Here is an 18,465-nt window from a genome sequence, read left to right on the forward strand (position 1 = left end):
ATAGTCTTCAATGTGAATGTCTTCACACACCACCTTTGATTTCAATGTCTTCATACATTTTTAGGGGTCATCTCTGGTAGGAAAACCGAATCAATGAGGGACTTCTACATATGTTATCCTGCAATTCTCACAAACACATTAGTCCCTCAACTCGGTTTGTCGTCAATACTCCAAAACCAACTAGGGGTGGCACTAGATGCACTTACACTACTGCAAAGGGACTGGTCACTGGAAGCGGAACTGCCCCAAGTATTTGGCGGATAAGAAGGATGGCAAAGTGAACAACGGTATATTTGATATACAGACTATTGATGTATATTTTACTAGTGTTCATAGCAACCCCTTGGTATTTGATACTGGTTCAGTTGCTAAGAGTAGTAACTCGAAACGGGAGTTGCAGAATAAACAGAGACTAGTTGAGGGTGAAGTGACGATGTGTGTTGGAAGTGGTTCCAAGATTGATATGATCATCATCGTACACTCCCTACACTTTCGGGATTAGTGTTGAACCTAAATAAGTGTTATTTGGTGTTTGCGTTGAGCATGAATATGATTTGATCATTTTTATTGCAATACGGTTATTCATTTAAGTTAGAGAATAATTGTTATTCTGTTTACATGAATAAAACCTTCTATGGTTATGCACCCAATGAAAATGGTTTGTTGAATCTCGATCGGAGTGATACACATATTCATAATATTGAAGCCAAAAGATGCATAGTTAATAATGATAGTGCAACTTATTTGTGGCACTGCCGTTTAGGTCATATTGGTGTAAAGCGCATGAAGAAAATCCATGCTGATGGGCTTTTGGAATCACTTGATTATGAATCAGTTGATGCTTGCGAACCATGCCTCATGGGCAAAGATGACTAAGACTCCGTTCTCTAGAACAATGGAGCGAGCAACTGACTTATTGGATATAATACATACTGATGTATGAGGTCCGATGAGTGTTGAGGCTCGCGGCGGGTATCGTTATTTTTCTAACCTTCACAGAAGATTTGAGCAGATATGGGTATATCTACTTGAAGAAACGTAAGTCTGAAACATTTGAAAAGTTCAAAGAATTTTAGAGTGAAGTGGAAAATCATCGTAACAAGAAAATAAAGTTTCTACGTTCTGATCGCGGAGGCGAATATTTGAGTTACGAGTTTGGCCTTCAATTAAAACAATGTGGAATAGTTTCGCAAAACTCATGCACCTGGAACACCATAGCGAAATGGTGTGTCCGAACGTCATAACCGTACTTTATTTGATATAGTGCAATCTATGATGTCTCTTACCTATTTACCACTATTGATTTGGGATTATGCATTAGAGACAGCTGCATTCACATTAAAAAGGGCACCGTCTAAATCCGTTGAGACGACACCGTATGAACTGTGGTTTAGCAAGAAACCTAAGCTGTCATTTCTTAAAGTTTGGGGTTGTGATGCTTATGTGAAAAAGTTTCATCTTGATAAGCTCAAACCCAAGTCGGAGAAGTGCATCTTCATAGGATACCCAAAAGTAAATGTTGGGTACACCTTCTATCATAGATCTGAAGGCAAGATATTTGTTGCTGATAATGGATCCTTTTTGGAGAAGGAGTTTCTCTCGAAAGAAGTGAGTGGGAGGAAAGTAGAACTTGATGAGGTAACTGTACCTGCTCCCTTATTGGAAAGTAGTTCATCACAAAAATCTGTTTCTGTGACTCCTACACCAATTAGTGAGGAAGCTAATGATGATGATCATGTAACTTCATATCAAGTTACTACCGAACCTCGTAGGTCAACGAGAGTGAGATCCGCACCAGAGTGGTACGGAAATCCTGTTCTGGAGGTCATGTTAATTGACCATGATGAACCTACGAACTATGAGGAAGCGATGATGAGCCCAGATTCCGCGAAATGGCTTGAGGCCATGAAATCTGAGATGGGATCCATGTATGAGAACAAAAGTGTGGACTTTGGTTGACTTGCCCGTTGATCGGCAAGCCAGTGAGAATAAATGGATCTTCAAGAAGAAGACTGACGATGACGCTAATGTTACTGTCTATAAAGCTCGGCTTGTTGCAAAAGGTTTTTGACAAGTTCAAGGGATTGACTATAATGAGATTTTCTCACCCGTAGCGATGCTTAAGTCTGTCCCAATCATGTTAGCAATTGCCGCATTTTATAATTATGAAATTTGGCAAATGGATGTCAAAACTAATTCCTTAATGGATTTCTTAAAGAAGAGTTGTATATGATGCAACCAGAAGGTTTTGTCGATCCTATAGGTGTTAACAAAGTGTGCAAGCTCCAACGATCCATCTATGGACTGGTGCAAGCATCTCCGAGTTGGAATATATGCTTTGATGAGTTAATCAAAGCATATAGTTTTATACGGACTTACGGTGAAGCCTGTATTTACAAGAAAGTGAGTGGGAGCACTACAACATTTCTGATAAGTATATGTGAATGACATATTGTTGATCAGAAATAATGTAGAATTTTCTGGAAAGCATAAAGGAGTATTTGAAAGGAGTTTTTCAAAGAAAGACCTCGGTGAAGCTGCTTACATATTGAGCATCAAGATCTATAGAGATAGATCAAGACGCTAGATAAGTTTTTTCAATGAGTACATACCTTGACAAAGATTTTGAAGTAGTTCAAAATGGAATAGTCAAAGAAGGAGTTCTTGCCTGTGTTACAAGGTGTGAAGTTGAGTAAGACTCAAAACCTTACCACGGCAGAAGATAGAGAGAGAATGAAATTCATTCCCTATGCCTCAGCCATAGGTTCTATAAAGTATGCAATGCTGTGTACCAGACCTATTGTATACCCTGCCCTGAGTTTGGCAAGGGAGTACAATAGTGATCTAGGAGTAGATCACTGGACATTGGTCAAAATTATCCTTGGTGGAATAAGGATATGTTTCTCGATTATGGAGGTGACAAAAGGTTCGTCATAAAGGGTTACGTCGATGCAAGTTTTGACATTGATCCAGATGACTCTAAGTCTCAATCTGGATACATATTGAAAATGGGAGCAATTAGCTAGAGTAGCTCCGCACAGAGCATTGTTGACATAGAAATTTGCAAAATACATACGGATCTGAATGTGGCAGACCCGTTGACTAAACTTCCCTCACAAGCAAAACATGATCACACCTTAGTACTCTTTGGGTATTAATCAGATAGCGACGTGAACTAGATTATTGACTCTAGTAAACCCTTTGGGTGTTGGTCACATGACAATGTGAACTATGGGTGTTAATCACATGATGATGTGAACTATTGATGTTAAATCACATGGCGATGTGAACTAGATTTTTGACTCTAGTGCAAGTGGGAGACTGAAGGAAATATGCCCTAGAGGAAATAACAAAGTTATTATTTATTTCCTTATTTCATGATAAATGTTTATTATTCATGCTAGAATTGTATTAACCGGAAACATAATACATGTGTGAATACATAGACAAACAGAGTGTCACTAGTATGCCTCTACTTGACTAGCTCGTTAATCAAAGATGGTTATGTTTCCTAGCCATAGACATGAGTTGTCATTTGATTAACGGGATCACATCATTAGGAGAATGATGTGATTGACTTGACCCATTCTGTTAGCTTAGCACGCGATCGTTTAGTATTCTGCTATTGCTTTCTTCATGACTTATACATGTTCCTATGACTATGAGATTATGCAAATCCCGTTTACCGGAGGAACACTTTGTGTGCTACCAAACGTCACAATGTAACTGGGTGATTATAAATGTGCTCTATAGGTGTCTCCGAAGGTACTTGTTGGGTTGGCGTATTTCGAGATTAGGATTTGTCACTCCGATTGTCGGAGAGGTATCTCTGGGCCCACTCGGTAATGCACATCACTATAAGCCTTGCAAGCATTGTAACTAATTAGTTAGTTGTGGGATGATGTATTACAGAACGAGGAAAGAGACTTGTCGGTAACAAGATTAAACTAGGTATTAAGATACCGACGATTGAATCTCGGGCAAGTAACATACCGATGACAAAGGGAACACCGTATGTTGTTATGCAGTCTGACCGATAAAGATCTTCGTAGAATATGTAGGAGCCAATGTGGGCATCCAGGTCCCGCTGTTGGTTATTGACCAGAGAGGTGTCTCGGTCATGTCTACATAGTTCTCGAACCCGTAGGGTCCGCACGCTTAACGTTCGTTGATGATATAGTATTATATGAGTTATGTATGTTGGTGACCGAATGTTGTTCGGAGTCCGGGATGAGATCACGAACATAACAAGGAACTCCGGAATGGTCCGAGAGATAAAGTTTGATATATGGGATGATAGTGTTTGGTCACCAGAAGGGTTCCGAAATTCACCGGAAGGGGTTCCGGATGTTTCCGGAAATGTTTGGGTACGAGAACACTTTATTTGGGCCAAAGGGGAAAGCCCACAAGGTTTTTGGAAAGCGCAAAAGGAAGATTTGCGGAGTCCAGGGGCCAGACGCCAGGGTCCCTGGCGTCTGGGTCCAGACGCCGGGAACCCTGGCGTCTGGCCCTGGAGTCCGAGAAGTACTCTTGCCTTTCGGGTGAAACCGACTTTGTGGAGGCTTTTACTCCAAGTTTCGACCCCAAGGCTCAACATATAAATAGAGGGGTAGGGCTAGCACCCAGGACACATCAAGAAACACCAAGCCGTGTGCCGGCTACCCCGTCCCCTCTAGTTTATCCTCGGTCATAGTTTTCGTAGTGCTTAGGTGAAGCCCTGTGGAGATTGTTATTCACCAACACCGTCACCACGCTGTCGTGCTGCCTGAACTCATCTACTACTTCGCCCCTCTTGCTGGATCGAGAAGGCGAGGACGTCACCGAGCTGAACGTGTGCAGAACTCGGAGGTGTCGTGCTTTCGGTACTTGGATCGATCGGATTGTGAAGACGTACGACTACATCAACCACGTTGATATAACGCTTCCGCTTTCGGTCTACGAGGGTACGTAGGCATACTCTCCCCTCTCGTTGCTATGCATCACCATGATCATGTGTGTGCGTAGGAATTTTTTTGAAATTACTACGTTCCCCAACACATCGTTCCTGATTCAGCCTATTATGAATAAACATCTTTGCAATGACAACTAGAGATCATAGTTTCTTGTGCCATGCTTGATTAGCTAGGAGCTTATAATGGTTTACCTTGCGTGCCAACATGCTATTAAAATGGTTGTGATGTGGTATGATAGGGTGGTATCCTCCTCTGAATGATTTAAGTGACTTGACTTGGCACATGTTCACGCATGTAGTTGAAACAAAATCAACATAGCCTTCACGATATTTGTGTTCATGGTGGATTATATCCTACTCATGCTTGCATTCGGTGTTGATTAATTTTAATGCATGTTCATGATTGTTGTCGCTCTCTAGCTGGTCGCTTCCCAGTCTTTTTCTAGCCTTCACCTATACTAAGCGGGAATACTGCTTCTGGATCCAATCCCATAAACCCCAAAGTTATGCCATATAAGTCCACCATACCTACCTATATACGGTATCTACCGGCCGTTCCAAGTAAATTTGTATGTGCCAAACTCTAAACCTTCAAATAAATATCCTGTTTTGTATGCTCGAATAGCTCATGTATCAACTAGGGTTGTCTGTATCTTCCATGTTAGGCGGGTTATTCTCAAGAGGAGTGGACTCCGCTCCTCACTCACGAGAAAATGGCTGGTCGCTGGGATGCCCAGTCCCATGCTTTATGCAAATCAAATCAAAATAATTGCAAACAAAACTCCCCCTGGGACTCTTGTTAGTTGGAGGCACTCGTTGTTTCGAGCAAGCCATGGATTGATGCTTGTTGGTGGAGGGGGAGTATAAAATTTGCCATTCTGTTTGTGAACCGCCTATAATGTGTGTAGCATGGAAGATATCGCCATCTCTCGGTTGTTATGTTGACAATGAAAGTATACCGCTCAAAATATTATTCATCTCTATTTCAAAACCGAGCTCTGGCACCTCTACAAATCCCTGCTTCCCTATCTATTTACTTTTATGCTGAGTGATCACCCTCTTATTAAAAAGCACCTGTCGGATGATACGTCTCCAACGTATCTATAATTTTTTATTGCTCCATGTTATATTATCTAATGTTTTAGACAATATTGGGCTTTATTATCCACTTTTATATTATTTTTGGGACTAACCTATTAACCGGAGGCCCAGCCCAGATTTGTTGTTTTTTGCCTATTTCAGTGTTTCGAAGAAAAGGAATATCAAACGGAGTCGAAACGGAACGAAATCAACTGGAGAAGTTATTTTTGGAAGGAAAGCTACCGGAAAAGCTTGGAGTGCACGTTAGGAAAGAAGGGAGGTGCCCACGAGGGTGGGGGCGCGCCCACCTGCCTCGTGGCCCCCCCTTCGGTCCACCGACGTACTTCTTTCACCCATATACACCTACGTACCCTAAAACTTCTAGAAGAGACAATAGATCGGGAGTTCCGCCGCCAGAAGCCTCCGTAGCCACCGAAAACCAATCTAGACCCGTTCCGGCACCCTGTCGGAGGGGGAAATCCTTCTCTGGTGGCCATCTTCATCATCCCGGTGCTCTCCATGACGAGGAGGGAGTAGTTCTCCCTCGGGGCTAAGGGTATGTACCAGTAGCTATGTGTTTGATCTCTCTCTCTCTCTCTCTCTCGTGTTCTTGAGGTGATACGATCTTGATGTATCACGAGCTTTGCTATTATAGTTGGATCCTATGCTGTTTTCTCCCCCTCTACTCTCTTGTAATGAATTGAGTTTCCCCTTTGAAGTTATCTTATCGGATTGAGTCTTTAAAGATTTGAGAACACTTGATGTATGTCTTGAAGGAAATATGCCCTAGAGCCAATAATAAAGTTATTATTTATTTCCTTATATCATGATAAATGTTTATTATTCATGCTAGAATTGTATTAACCGGAAACATAATACATGTGTGAATACATAGACAAACAGAGTGTCACTAGTATGCCTCTACTTGATTAGCTTGTTGATCAAAGATGCTTATGTTTCCTAACCATAGACATGAGTTGTCATTTGATTAATGGGATCACATCATTAGGAGAATGATGTGATTGACTTGACCCATTCCGTTAGCTTAGCACTTGACCGTTTAGTTTGTTGCTATTGCTTTCTTCATGACTTATACATGTTCCTATGACTATGAGATTATGCAACTCCCGTTTACCGGAGGAACACTTTGTGTGCTACCAAACGTCACAACGTAACTGGGTGATTATAAAGGTGCTCTACAGGTGTTTCCGAAGGTACTTGTTGGGTTGGCATATTTCGAGATTAGGATTTGTCACTCCGATTGTCGGAGAGGTATCTCTGGGCCCTCTCGGTAATGCACATCACCTAAGCCTTGCAAGCATTGCAACTAATGAGTTAGTTGTGGGATGATGTATTACGGAACAAGTAAAGAGACTTGCCGGTAACGAGATTGAACTAGGTATTGAGATGCCGACGATCGAATCTCAGGCAAGTAACATACCGATGACAAAGGGAACAACATATGTTGTTATGCGGTCTGATCGATAAAGATCTTCATAGAATATGTAGGAGCCAATATGAGCATCCAGGTTCCGCTATTGGTTATTGACTGGAGACGTGTCTCGGTCATGTCTACATAGTTCTCGAACCCGTAGGGTCCGCACGCTTAATGCTACGATGACAGTTATATTATGAGTTTATATGTTTTGATGTACCGAAGGAGTTCAGAGTCCCGGATGAGATCGGGGACATGACAAGGAGTCTCGAAATGGTCGAGACGTAAAGATCAATATATTGGATGACTATATTTGGACTTCGGAAAGGTTCCGAGTGATTCGGGTATTTTTCGGAGTACCGGGGAGTTACGGGAATTCGCCGGGGAGTATATAGGCCTTATTGGGCCATACGGGAATAGAGGAGATAGGCCAAAAGGAAGGAGGCCTGCGCCCCCCCTCTGGTCTGAATTGGACAAGGGGTGCAGCCCCCTTTTCCTTCTCCCTCTCCGCCTCTTTCCTTCACTCCTACTCCAACAAGGAAAGGAGGAGTCCTACTCCCGGTGGGAGTAGGACTCCCCCCTTGGCGCGCCCTCCTCCTAGGACGGCCGCCTCCCCCCTTGCTCCTTTATATACAGGGGCAGGGGCACCTCTAGACACCCAAGTTGATCAAGTTGATCGTCTCTTAGCCGTGTGCGGTGCCCCCCTCCACCATAGTCCACCTCGATAATACTGTAGCAGTGCTTAGCCGAAGCCCTACGTCGGTAGAACATCAACATCGTCACCATGTCGTCGTGCTGATGAAACTCTCCCTCAACACTCGGCTGGATCGGAGTTAGAGGGACGTCATCGGGCTGAACGCGTGTTGAACTCGGAGGTGCCGTGCGTTCGGTACTTGATCGGTCAGATCATGAAGACGTACGACTACATCAACCGTGTTGTGCTAAAGCTTCCGCTTTCGGTCTACGAGGGTACATGGACAACAGTCTCCCCTCTCGTTGCTATGCATCACCGTGATCTTGCGTGTGCATAGGATTTTTTTGAAATTACTATGTTCCCAACAGTGGCATCCGAGCCAGGTTTTATGCCTAGATGTCATATCCATGAGTAGAACACAAGTGAGTTGTGGGCGATATAAGTCATACTTCTTACCAGCATGTCATACTTTGGTTTGGCGGTATTGTTGGATGAAGCGGCCCAGACCGACATTACGCGTACGCTTACGCGAGACTGGTTTTACCGCCGTGCTATGCACACAGGTGACTAGCGGGTGTCAGTTTCTCCAACTTTAGTTGAACCGAGTGTGGCTAATCCCGGTCCTTGAGAAGGTTAAAACAGCACTAACTTGACAAACTATCATTATGGTTTTGATGCACAGGTAAGAACGGTTCTTGCTCAGCCCATAGCAGCCACATAAAACTTGCAACAACAAAGTAGAGGACGTCTAACTTGTTTTTGCAGGGCATGTTGTGATGTGATATGGTCAAGACATGATGATATATAAGTTGTTGTATGAGATGATCATGTTTTGTTGAAGTTATCGGCAACTGGCAAAAGCCTTATGGTTATCTCTCTATTGCATAAGATGCAAGCGCCAAATAATTGCTTTACTTTATCGCTATGCGATAGCAATAGTTGCAAGAGCAATTGTTGGCGAGACAACCATATGACAACACATTGATATAGATCAAGATGATGGAGATCATGGTGTCATGCCGGTGACGATGGAGATCATGAAGATGCTTTGGAGATGGAGATCAAAGGCACAAGATGATGATTGCCATATCATGTCACATATTATGATTGCATGTGATGTTTATCTTTTATACATCTTATTTTGCTTAGTTCGGCGGTAGCTTTATAAGATAATCTCTCACTAAATTATCAAGGTATAAGTGTTCTCCCTGAGTATGCACCGTTGCGAAAGTTCTTCGTGCTGAGACACCACATGATGATCGGGTGTGATAGGCTCTACATTCAAATACAACGGGTGCAAAACAGTTGCACGCGCGGAATACTTAGGTTAAACTTGACGAGCCTAGCATATAACAGATATGGCATCGGAACACGGAGACCGAAAGGTCGAGCGTGAATCATATAGTAGATATGATCAACATAGTGATCTTCACCATTGAAACTACTCCATCTCACGTGACGATCGGACATGGTTTAGTTGATATGGATCACGTGATCACTTAGAAGATTAGAGGGATGTCTGTCTAAGTGGGAGTTCTTAAGTAATATGATTAAATGAACTTTAATTTATCATGAACTTAGTCCTGGTAGTATTAGCATATCTATGTTGTAGATCAATAGCTCGCGATGTTGCTCCCAGTTTATTGTGTTCCTAAAGAAAAATTATGTTGAAAAATGTTAGTAGCAATGATGTGGATTGGATCCGTGATCTGAGGATTATCCTCATTGCTGCACAGAAGAATTATGTCTTTGATGCACTGCTAGGTGACAGACCTATTGCGGGAGCAGAGGCAGATGTTATGAACGTTTGGCTAGCTCAATATGATGACTACTTGATAGTTTAGTGCACCATGCTTAACGGCTTAGAATCGGGACTTCAAAGATGTTTTGAATGTCATGGACCATATGAGATGTTCCAGGAGTTGAAGTTAATATTTCAAGAAAATACCCGAGTTGAGAGATATGAAGTCTTCCAACAAGTTCTATAGCTAAAAAGATGGAGGAGAATAGCTCAAGCAGTGAGCATGTGCTCAGATTGTTTGGGTATTACAATCGCTTGAATCAAGTGGGAGTTAATCTTCCAGATAAGATAGTGATTGACAGAATTCTCTAGTCACCATCACCAAGTTAGAAGAACTTCGTGATGAACTATGATATGCAAGGGATAACGGAAACGATTCACAAGCTCTTCGTAATGCTGAAATCAACGAAGGTAGAAATCAAGAAAAATATCAAGTGTTGATGGTAGACAAGACCACTAGTTTCAAGAAAAGGGCAAAGGGAAGAAGGGGAACTTCAAGAAGAACGGCAAGCAAGTTGCTGGTCAAGTGAAGAAGCCCAAGTCTGGTCCTAAGCCTGAGACTAAGTGCTTCTACTGCAAAGGGACTGGTCACTGGAAGCGGAACTGCCCCAAGTTTTGGCGGATAAGAAGGATGGCAAAGTGAACAAAGGTATATTTGATATACAGATTATTGATGTGTATTTTACTAGTGTTCATAGCAACCCCTCGGTATTTGATACTGGTTCAGTTGCTAAGAGTAGTAACTCAAAACGGGAGTTGCAGAATGAACAGAGACTAGTTAAGGGTGAAGTGACGATGTGTGTTGGAAGTGGTTCCAAGATTGATATGATCATCATCGCACACTCCCTATACTTTCGGGATTAGTATTGAACCTAAATAAGTGTTATTTGGTGTTTGTGTTGAGCATGAATATGATTTGATCATGTTTATTGCAATATGGTTATTCATTTAAGTAAGAGAATAAATTGTTGTTCTGTTTACATGAATAAAACATTATATGGTTACACGCCCAATGAAAATGGTTCATTGGATCTCGATCGTAGTGATACACATATTCATAATATTGAAACCAAAAGATGCAAAGTTAATAATGATAGCGCAACTTATTTGTGGCACTACCGTTTAAGTCATATTGGTGTAAAGCGCATGAAGAAACTCCATGCTGATGGACTTTTGGAATCACTTGATTATGAATCACTTGATGCTTGCGAACCATGCCTCATGGGCAAGATGACTAAGACTCCGTCTCCGGAACAATGGAGCGAGCAACTGACTTATTGGAAATAATACATACTGATGTATGTGGTCCGATGAGTGTTAAGGCTCACGACAAGTATCGTTATTTTCTGACCTTCACAGATGATTTGAGCAGATATGGCTATATCAACTTAATGAAACACAAGTCTGAAACATTTGAAAAGTTCAAAGAATTTCATAGTGAAGTGGAGAATCATCGTAACAAGAAAATAAAAGTTTCTACGATATGATCGCAGAGGTAAAATGTTTGAGTTAAGAGTTTGGCCTTCAGTTAAAACAATGTGAAATAGTTTCACTACTCACGCCACCTAGAACACCACAGTGTAATGGTGTGTCCGAACGTCATAACCATACTTTATTAGATATGGTGCGATCTATGATGTCTCTTACCGATCTACCACTATCGTTTTGGGGTTATGCATTAGAGACAGCTGCATTCACGTTAAATAGGGCACCATCTAAATCCGTTGAGACGACACCGTATGAACTATGGTTTGGCAAGAAACCTAAGCTGTCGTTTCTTAAAGTTTGAGGTTGCAATGCTTATGTGAAAAAGTTTCAACCTGATAAGCTCAAACCCAAATCGGAGAAGTGCGTCTTCATAGGATACCCAAAAGAAAATGTTGGGTACACCTTCTATCACAGATCCGAAGGCAAGATATTCGTTGCTGAGAATGGATCCTTTCTAGAGAAGGAGTTTCTCTCGAAAGAAGTGAGTGGGAGGAAAGTAGAACTTGATGAGGTAACTGTACCTACTCCCTTATTGGAAAGTAATTCATCACAGAAATATGTTCTTGTGACTACTACACCAATTAGTGAGGAAGCTAATGATGATGATCATGTAACTTCAGATCAAGTTGCTACCGAACCTCGTAGGTAAACTAGAGTGAGATCCGCACCAGAGTGGTACGGTAATCCTGTTCTGGAGGTCATGTTACTTGACCATGACGAGCCTACGAACTATGAGGAAGCGATGATGAGCCCAGATTCCGCGAAATGGCTTGAGGCCATGAAATCTGAGATGAGATCCATGTATGAGAACAAAGTATGGACTTTGATTGACTTTCCCATTGATCGGCGAGCCATTGAGATTAAATGGATCTTCAGGAGGAAGATGAAAGCTGATAGTAGTGTTACTATCTACAAAGCTAGAATTGTCGCGAAAAGGTTTTCGACAAGTTCAAGGTGTTGACTACGATGAGAGTTTCTCACTCGTATCTATGCTTAAGTCTGTCTGAATCATGTTAGCAATTGCCGCATTTTATGAAATCTGGTAAATGGATAAACAAAACTGCATTCCTTAATAGGATTTATTAAAGAAGAGTTGTATATGATGCATCCAGAAGGTTTTGTCAATCCTAAAGGTACTAACAAAATATGCAAGCTCCAGCGATCCATCTATGGACTGGTGCAAGCATTTCGGAGTTGGAATATACGCTTTGATAAGTTGATCAAAGCATATAGTTTTATACAGAGTTGCGGTGAAGCTTGTATTTACAAGGAAGTGAGTGGGAGCACTACATCATTTCTGATAAGTATATGTATGACATATTGTTGATCGGAGATGATGTAGAATTATTCTGCAAAGCATAAAGGAATGTTTGAAAGGAGTTTTTTCAAAGAAAGACCTCGGTGAAGCTGCTTACATATTGAGCATCAAGATCTATAGAGATAGATCAAGACGCTTGATAAGTTTTTCAATGAGTACATACCTTGACAAGATTTTGAAGTAGTTCAAAATGGAACAGTCAAAAAAGAGTTCTTGCTTGTGTTACAAGGTGTGAAGTTGTGTAAGACTCAAAACCCGACCACGGCAGAAGATAGAGAGAGAATGAAAGTCATTCCCTATGCCTCAGCCATAGGTTCTATAAAGTATGCCATGTTGTGTACCAGACTTATTGTATACCCTGCCCTGAGTTTGGCAAGGGAGTACAATAGTGATCTAGGAGTAGATCACTAGACATTGGTCAAAATTATCCTTAGTGGAATAAGGATATGTTTCTCGATTATGGAGGTGACAAAAGGTTCGTCGTAAAGGGTTACGTCGATGCAAGTTTTGACACTGATCCAAATGACTCTCAGTCTCAATCTGGATACATATTGAAAGTGGGAGCAATTAGCTAGAGTAGCTCCGTGCAGAGCATTGTTGACATAGAAATTTGCAAAATATGTACGAATCTAAATGTGGCAGACCCGTTGACTAAACTTCCCTCACAAGCAAAACATGATCACACATTAGTACTCTTTGGGTATTAATCACATAGCGATGTGAACTAGAATATTGACTCTAGTAAACCCTTTGGGTGTTGGTCACATGACGATGTGAACTATGGGTGTTAATCACATGGTGATGTGAACTATTGATGTTAAATCACATGGCGATGTGAACTAGATTTTTGACTCTAGTGCAAATGGGAGACTGAAGGAAATATGCCCTAGAGGCAATAATAAAGTTATTATTTATTTCCTTATATCATGATAAATGTTTATTATTCATGCTAGAATTGTATTAACCGGAAACATAATACATGTGTGAATACATAGACAAACAGAGTGTCACTAGTATGCCTCTACTTGACTAGCTCGTTGATCAAAGATGGTTATGTTTCCTAACCATAGACATGAGTTGTCATTTGATTAACGGGATCACATCATTAGGAGAATGATGTGATTGACTTGACCCATTCCGTTAGCTTAGCAATTGATCATTTAGTTTGTTGCTATTGCTTTCTTCATGACTTATACATGTTCCTATGACTATGAGATTATGCAACTCCCGTCTACCGGAGGAACACTTTGTGTGCTACCAAACGTCACAACATAATTGGGTGATTATAAAGGTGCTCTACAAGTGTTTCTGAAGGTACTTGTTGGGTTGGCGTATTTCGAGATTAGGATTTGTCACTCCGATTGTCGGAGGGGTATCTTTGGGCCCTCTCGGTAATGCACATCACCTAAGCCTTGCAAGCATTGCAACTAATGAGTTAGTTGTTGGATGATGTATTACGGAACGAGTAAAGAGACTTGCCGGTAACGAGATTGAACTAGGTATTGAGATGCCGACGATCGAATCTCGGGCAAGTAACATACCGATGACAAAGGGAACAATGTATGTTGTTATGCGGTCTGACCGATAAAGATCTTCGTAGAATATGTAGGAGCCAATATGAGCATCCAGATTCCGCTATTGTTTATTGACCGGAGATGTGTCTCGGTCATGTCTACATAGTTCTCGAACCCGTAGGGTCCGCACGCTTAACGCTACGATGACAGTTATATTATGAGTTTATATGTTTTGATGTACCGAAGGAGCTCGGAGTCCCGGATGAGATCGGGGACATGACAAGGAGTCTCGAAATGGTCGAGACGTAAAGATCGATATATTGGACGACTATATTCGGATTTCGGAAAGGTTCCGAGTGATTCGGGTATTTTTCGGAGTACCGGAGAGTTGCGGGAATTCGCCGGGGAGTATATGGGCCTTATTGGGCCATACGGGAATAGAGGAGATAGGCCAAAAGGAAGGAGGTCTGCGCCACCCCTCTGGTCCGAATTGGAGAAGGGATGCAACCCCCTTTTCCTTCTCCCTCTCCTCCTCTTTCCTTCACTCCTACTCCAACAAGGAAAGGAGGAGTCCTACTCCCGGTGGGAGTAGGACTCCCCCCTTGGCGCGCCCTCCTCCTAGGTCGGCCGCCTCCCCCCTTGCTCCTTTATATACAGGGGCAGGGGGCACCTTTAGACACAGAAGTTGATCAAGTTGATCGTCTTCTTAGCCGTGTGCGGTGCCCCCCTTCACCATAGTCCACCTCGATAATACTTTAGCAGTGCTTAGGCGAAGCCCTGCGTCAGTAGAACATCAACATCATCACCACGCTGTCGTGCTGACGAAACTCTCCCTCAACACTCGGCTGGATCGGAGTTAGAGGGACATCATCGGGCTGAACGTGTGCTGAACTCGGAGGTGTCATGCGTTTGGTACTTGATCGGTCGGATCGTGAAGACGTACGACTACATCAACCGCGTTATGCTAACGCTTCCGTTTTCGGTCTACGAGGGTATGTGGACAACACTCTCCCCTCTCGTTGCTATGCATCACCATGATCTTGCGTGTGCGTAGGAATTTTTTTGAAATTACTACGTTCCCAACATGTCTTGCTGTGCGTATCTATGGTAAAAATGGGATACCACGTGATTCACTTGATGTATGTTTTGGTGATCAACTTGCGGGTTCCGCCCATGAACCTATGCATAGGGGTGGCACACGTTTACGTCGTGATTCTCTGGTAGAACTTTGGGGCACTCTTTGAGGTCCTTTGTGTTGGTTGAATAGATGAATCTGAGATTGTGTGACGCATATCGTATAATCATACCCACGGATACTTGAGGTGGCATTGGGGTATCTAGGTGACACTAGGGTTTTGGTTGCTTTGTGTCTTAAGATGTTATTCTAGTACGAACTCTAGGGCTGTTTGTGACACTTATAGGAATAACCCAACGGATTGATTGGAAAGAATAACTTTGAGGTGGTTTCGTACCCTACCATAATCTCTTCGCGTGTTCTCCGCTATTAGTGACTTTGGAGTGACTCTTTGTTGCATGTTGAGGGATAGTTATGTGATCCAATTATGTTATTATTGTTGAGAGGATTTGCACTAGTGAAAGTATGAACCCTAGGCCTTATTTCCTAGCATTGCAATACCATTTACGCTCACTTTTATCATTAGTTACCTTGCTATTTTTATAATTTCAGATTACAAATACCTTTATCTACTATCCATATTGCACTTGTATCACCATCTCTTCGCCGAACTAGTGCACCTATATAATTTACCATTGTATTGGGTGTGTTGGTGACACAAGAGACTCTTTATTATTTGATTGCAGGGTTGCTTGAGAGAGACCATCTTCATCCTACGCCTCCCACGGATTGAAAAACCTTAGGTCATCCACTTGAGGGAAATTTGCTACTGTCCTACAAACCTCTGCATTTGGAGGCCCAACAAAGTCTACAAGAAGAATTGTGTAGTAGACATCACTGGAGAGCACCGCTGTCATTTGCATTCATTACTATTAGTTTACATTGAGTATGACTTGATTGGATCTCTTTTACCATGAATTACAATGTCTAGTCAGTCCTTGATCTTTAAAGGTGCTCTGCATTTATGTTTTGCGGTCTCAGAAAGGGCTAGCGAGATATGTGGCGACCAGACCTCAAACAGTCCGATCTCTGTGCTTCAGTGTCATCCCTGGATCAGTAATGCTGACACGCACAGTACTTGAAGGATTTATAATAGAATAGCAATCACACACTTATTACAACGAGTGTCTCAAAAGAGAACTTATTACAAATAATATGGCTTAAGGCCATCTAATAACGATAACAGCGGAAGGCTTGGAAGATAAGTGAGTCCATCAACTCCAACGGCATCACTGAGTATAGAACCATGATCTAAAGCTCTTTACTCGTCGTCTAAAAAGTCTACAACATGAACGTTGCAGCCCGAAAACGGGTCAGCACATGGAATATGCTGGCAAAGTAACACATAGAGAGTAATGAACAGAAATAGGCTATACTACATGCATATATGGCTAGTGGAAAGCTCTATGGTTACAGTTTTGCGTAAAGCCAATTTTTCCCTACTGCAAAGGAATAAATTTTATTTAACTATCATGGTAGTTGTTAAACATTGAGAGCGTAGACACCCTCTCAATCCCAATTAAACATCATCATTAAAACCCAACAAAATTAATTAAAGTCACATGATGAGATTCACATGATAATCCAAGTACGAGATACTCAAAATGTCCACAACCGGGGACACGGCTAATCATGATTAGTTTATACACTCTGCAGAGGTTTGCGCATTTTTTCCCCACAAGACTCGATCTCCTCCGTTGGAATTCTCGCACTACATGGCATTTGAGAAACGGATGACCGAGACATAGTCTTTCAGAAGCGCTAGCACCTTACGATCGGGTAGACCGTTACACCTACTTTCCCCTACATCTGCTAGTCTACCACTATAATAGTTCGCACGACTTAATCAACTATGCTAGAGCCCATAGTAGCTTGTGGCTGCACACGGAAGTTTCTAGCATGAATAATCTCATGATCCCTTTGAGCCTGGGTGGCGGTCCATAAAGAAAAACAGGCAATCGCTGGAATACCCAGGTGCCTCAATCCATCCAGATGTGTATTTAAGTTGCCACCTTAAGTTTAACCATTAATTAAACAATCTCACATCAGTCATGAATACTCTCAAACCCAATCCACGTCTACAAGCATAGCATGGCATAAGCAAACGTAGAAGTAACTCCCAGGGTTTGATAATAAAACAGGTAATAGGTACTACCTCATCTACTTCCCCAAAACCCACAATTTAATTAGATCCTAATCATGCAATGTTTGAGGATTGATCTAATGCAATAAAACTGGGTAGTAAGAGGTATGATCAAAGTGTTACTTGTCTTACTGATGATCCGCGAAACCTAGAGATTCGAAGTAGCAAGCGGCGCACTCTGGGTACTCTAACGCAAACAAACAAACAAGCATACAATAAGTACTCATCTAATGCACAGGTAAAACTCAAATAAGAGATCTAACCAGAAAGTTCAACTTAAGAACTCCAATTTGCAAAAAGAAACAAATCAAACGAAGCGACGAAAGGCAAACGGCGAAAGAAACAAGCTTCGTTTACTAATCTGGATCTAACTCAAATTTTACAGAAGCAAAAACTTGTTTGAGTTGGTTAAACGGAAAAAGGGTTTCGAGAAGAAACTCTAGGCGCTTGAATCGCCTGATTCCGATAAACGAGCGAAAAGTTAAACTAAAACGAAAATCAGATCAGAAATCGCGATCAGAAATAATCACGGAAAATCCGAGAAAAAGAAAAACGACGAACAGGCTAACGAACGAGCATTCAATGTCTGCGGCTAAACAACGAAAACCGTTCGTAAAAACGAACGTAAAAGCGGTCATTCGCTAAATAACTAAACCGAAGAAAATAAACCGAACCGGATCTAGAAAAAAACGGATCTAGGGTTTATGAAATAAAACCGATTGGTTTTTAAAAAACGGCGGCTACCTCGAACTCCGACGGGATCCGGCGAGTCGGCGGCGGCAAGCTCCGGCGAGGCGGCGCGGGTGGCAGCGCGGGCAGCGGCGGCGGGCTCCGGCGCGGGCGGTGCGGGTGGAGGGTGGCGGCGGCGGCGGGCTCCGGCACGGGCGGCGCCGCAGCGGCGGCTGG

The sequence above is a fragment of the Triticum dicoccoides genome, chromosome 7A (genome assembly GCF_002162155.2).
Source record: "Triticum dicoccoides isolate Atlit2015 ecotype Zavitan chromosome 7A, WEW_v2.0, whole genome shotgun sequence".
Lineage (NCBI taxonomy): Eukaryota > Viridiplantae > Streptophyta > Magnoliopsida > Poales > Poaceae > Triticum > Triticum dicoccoides.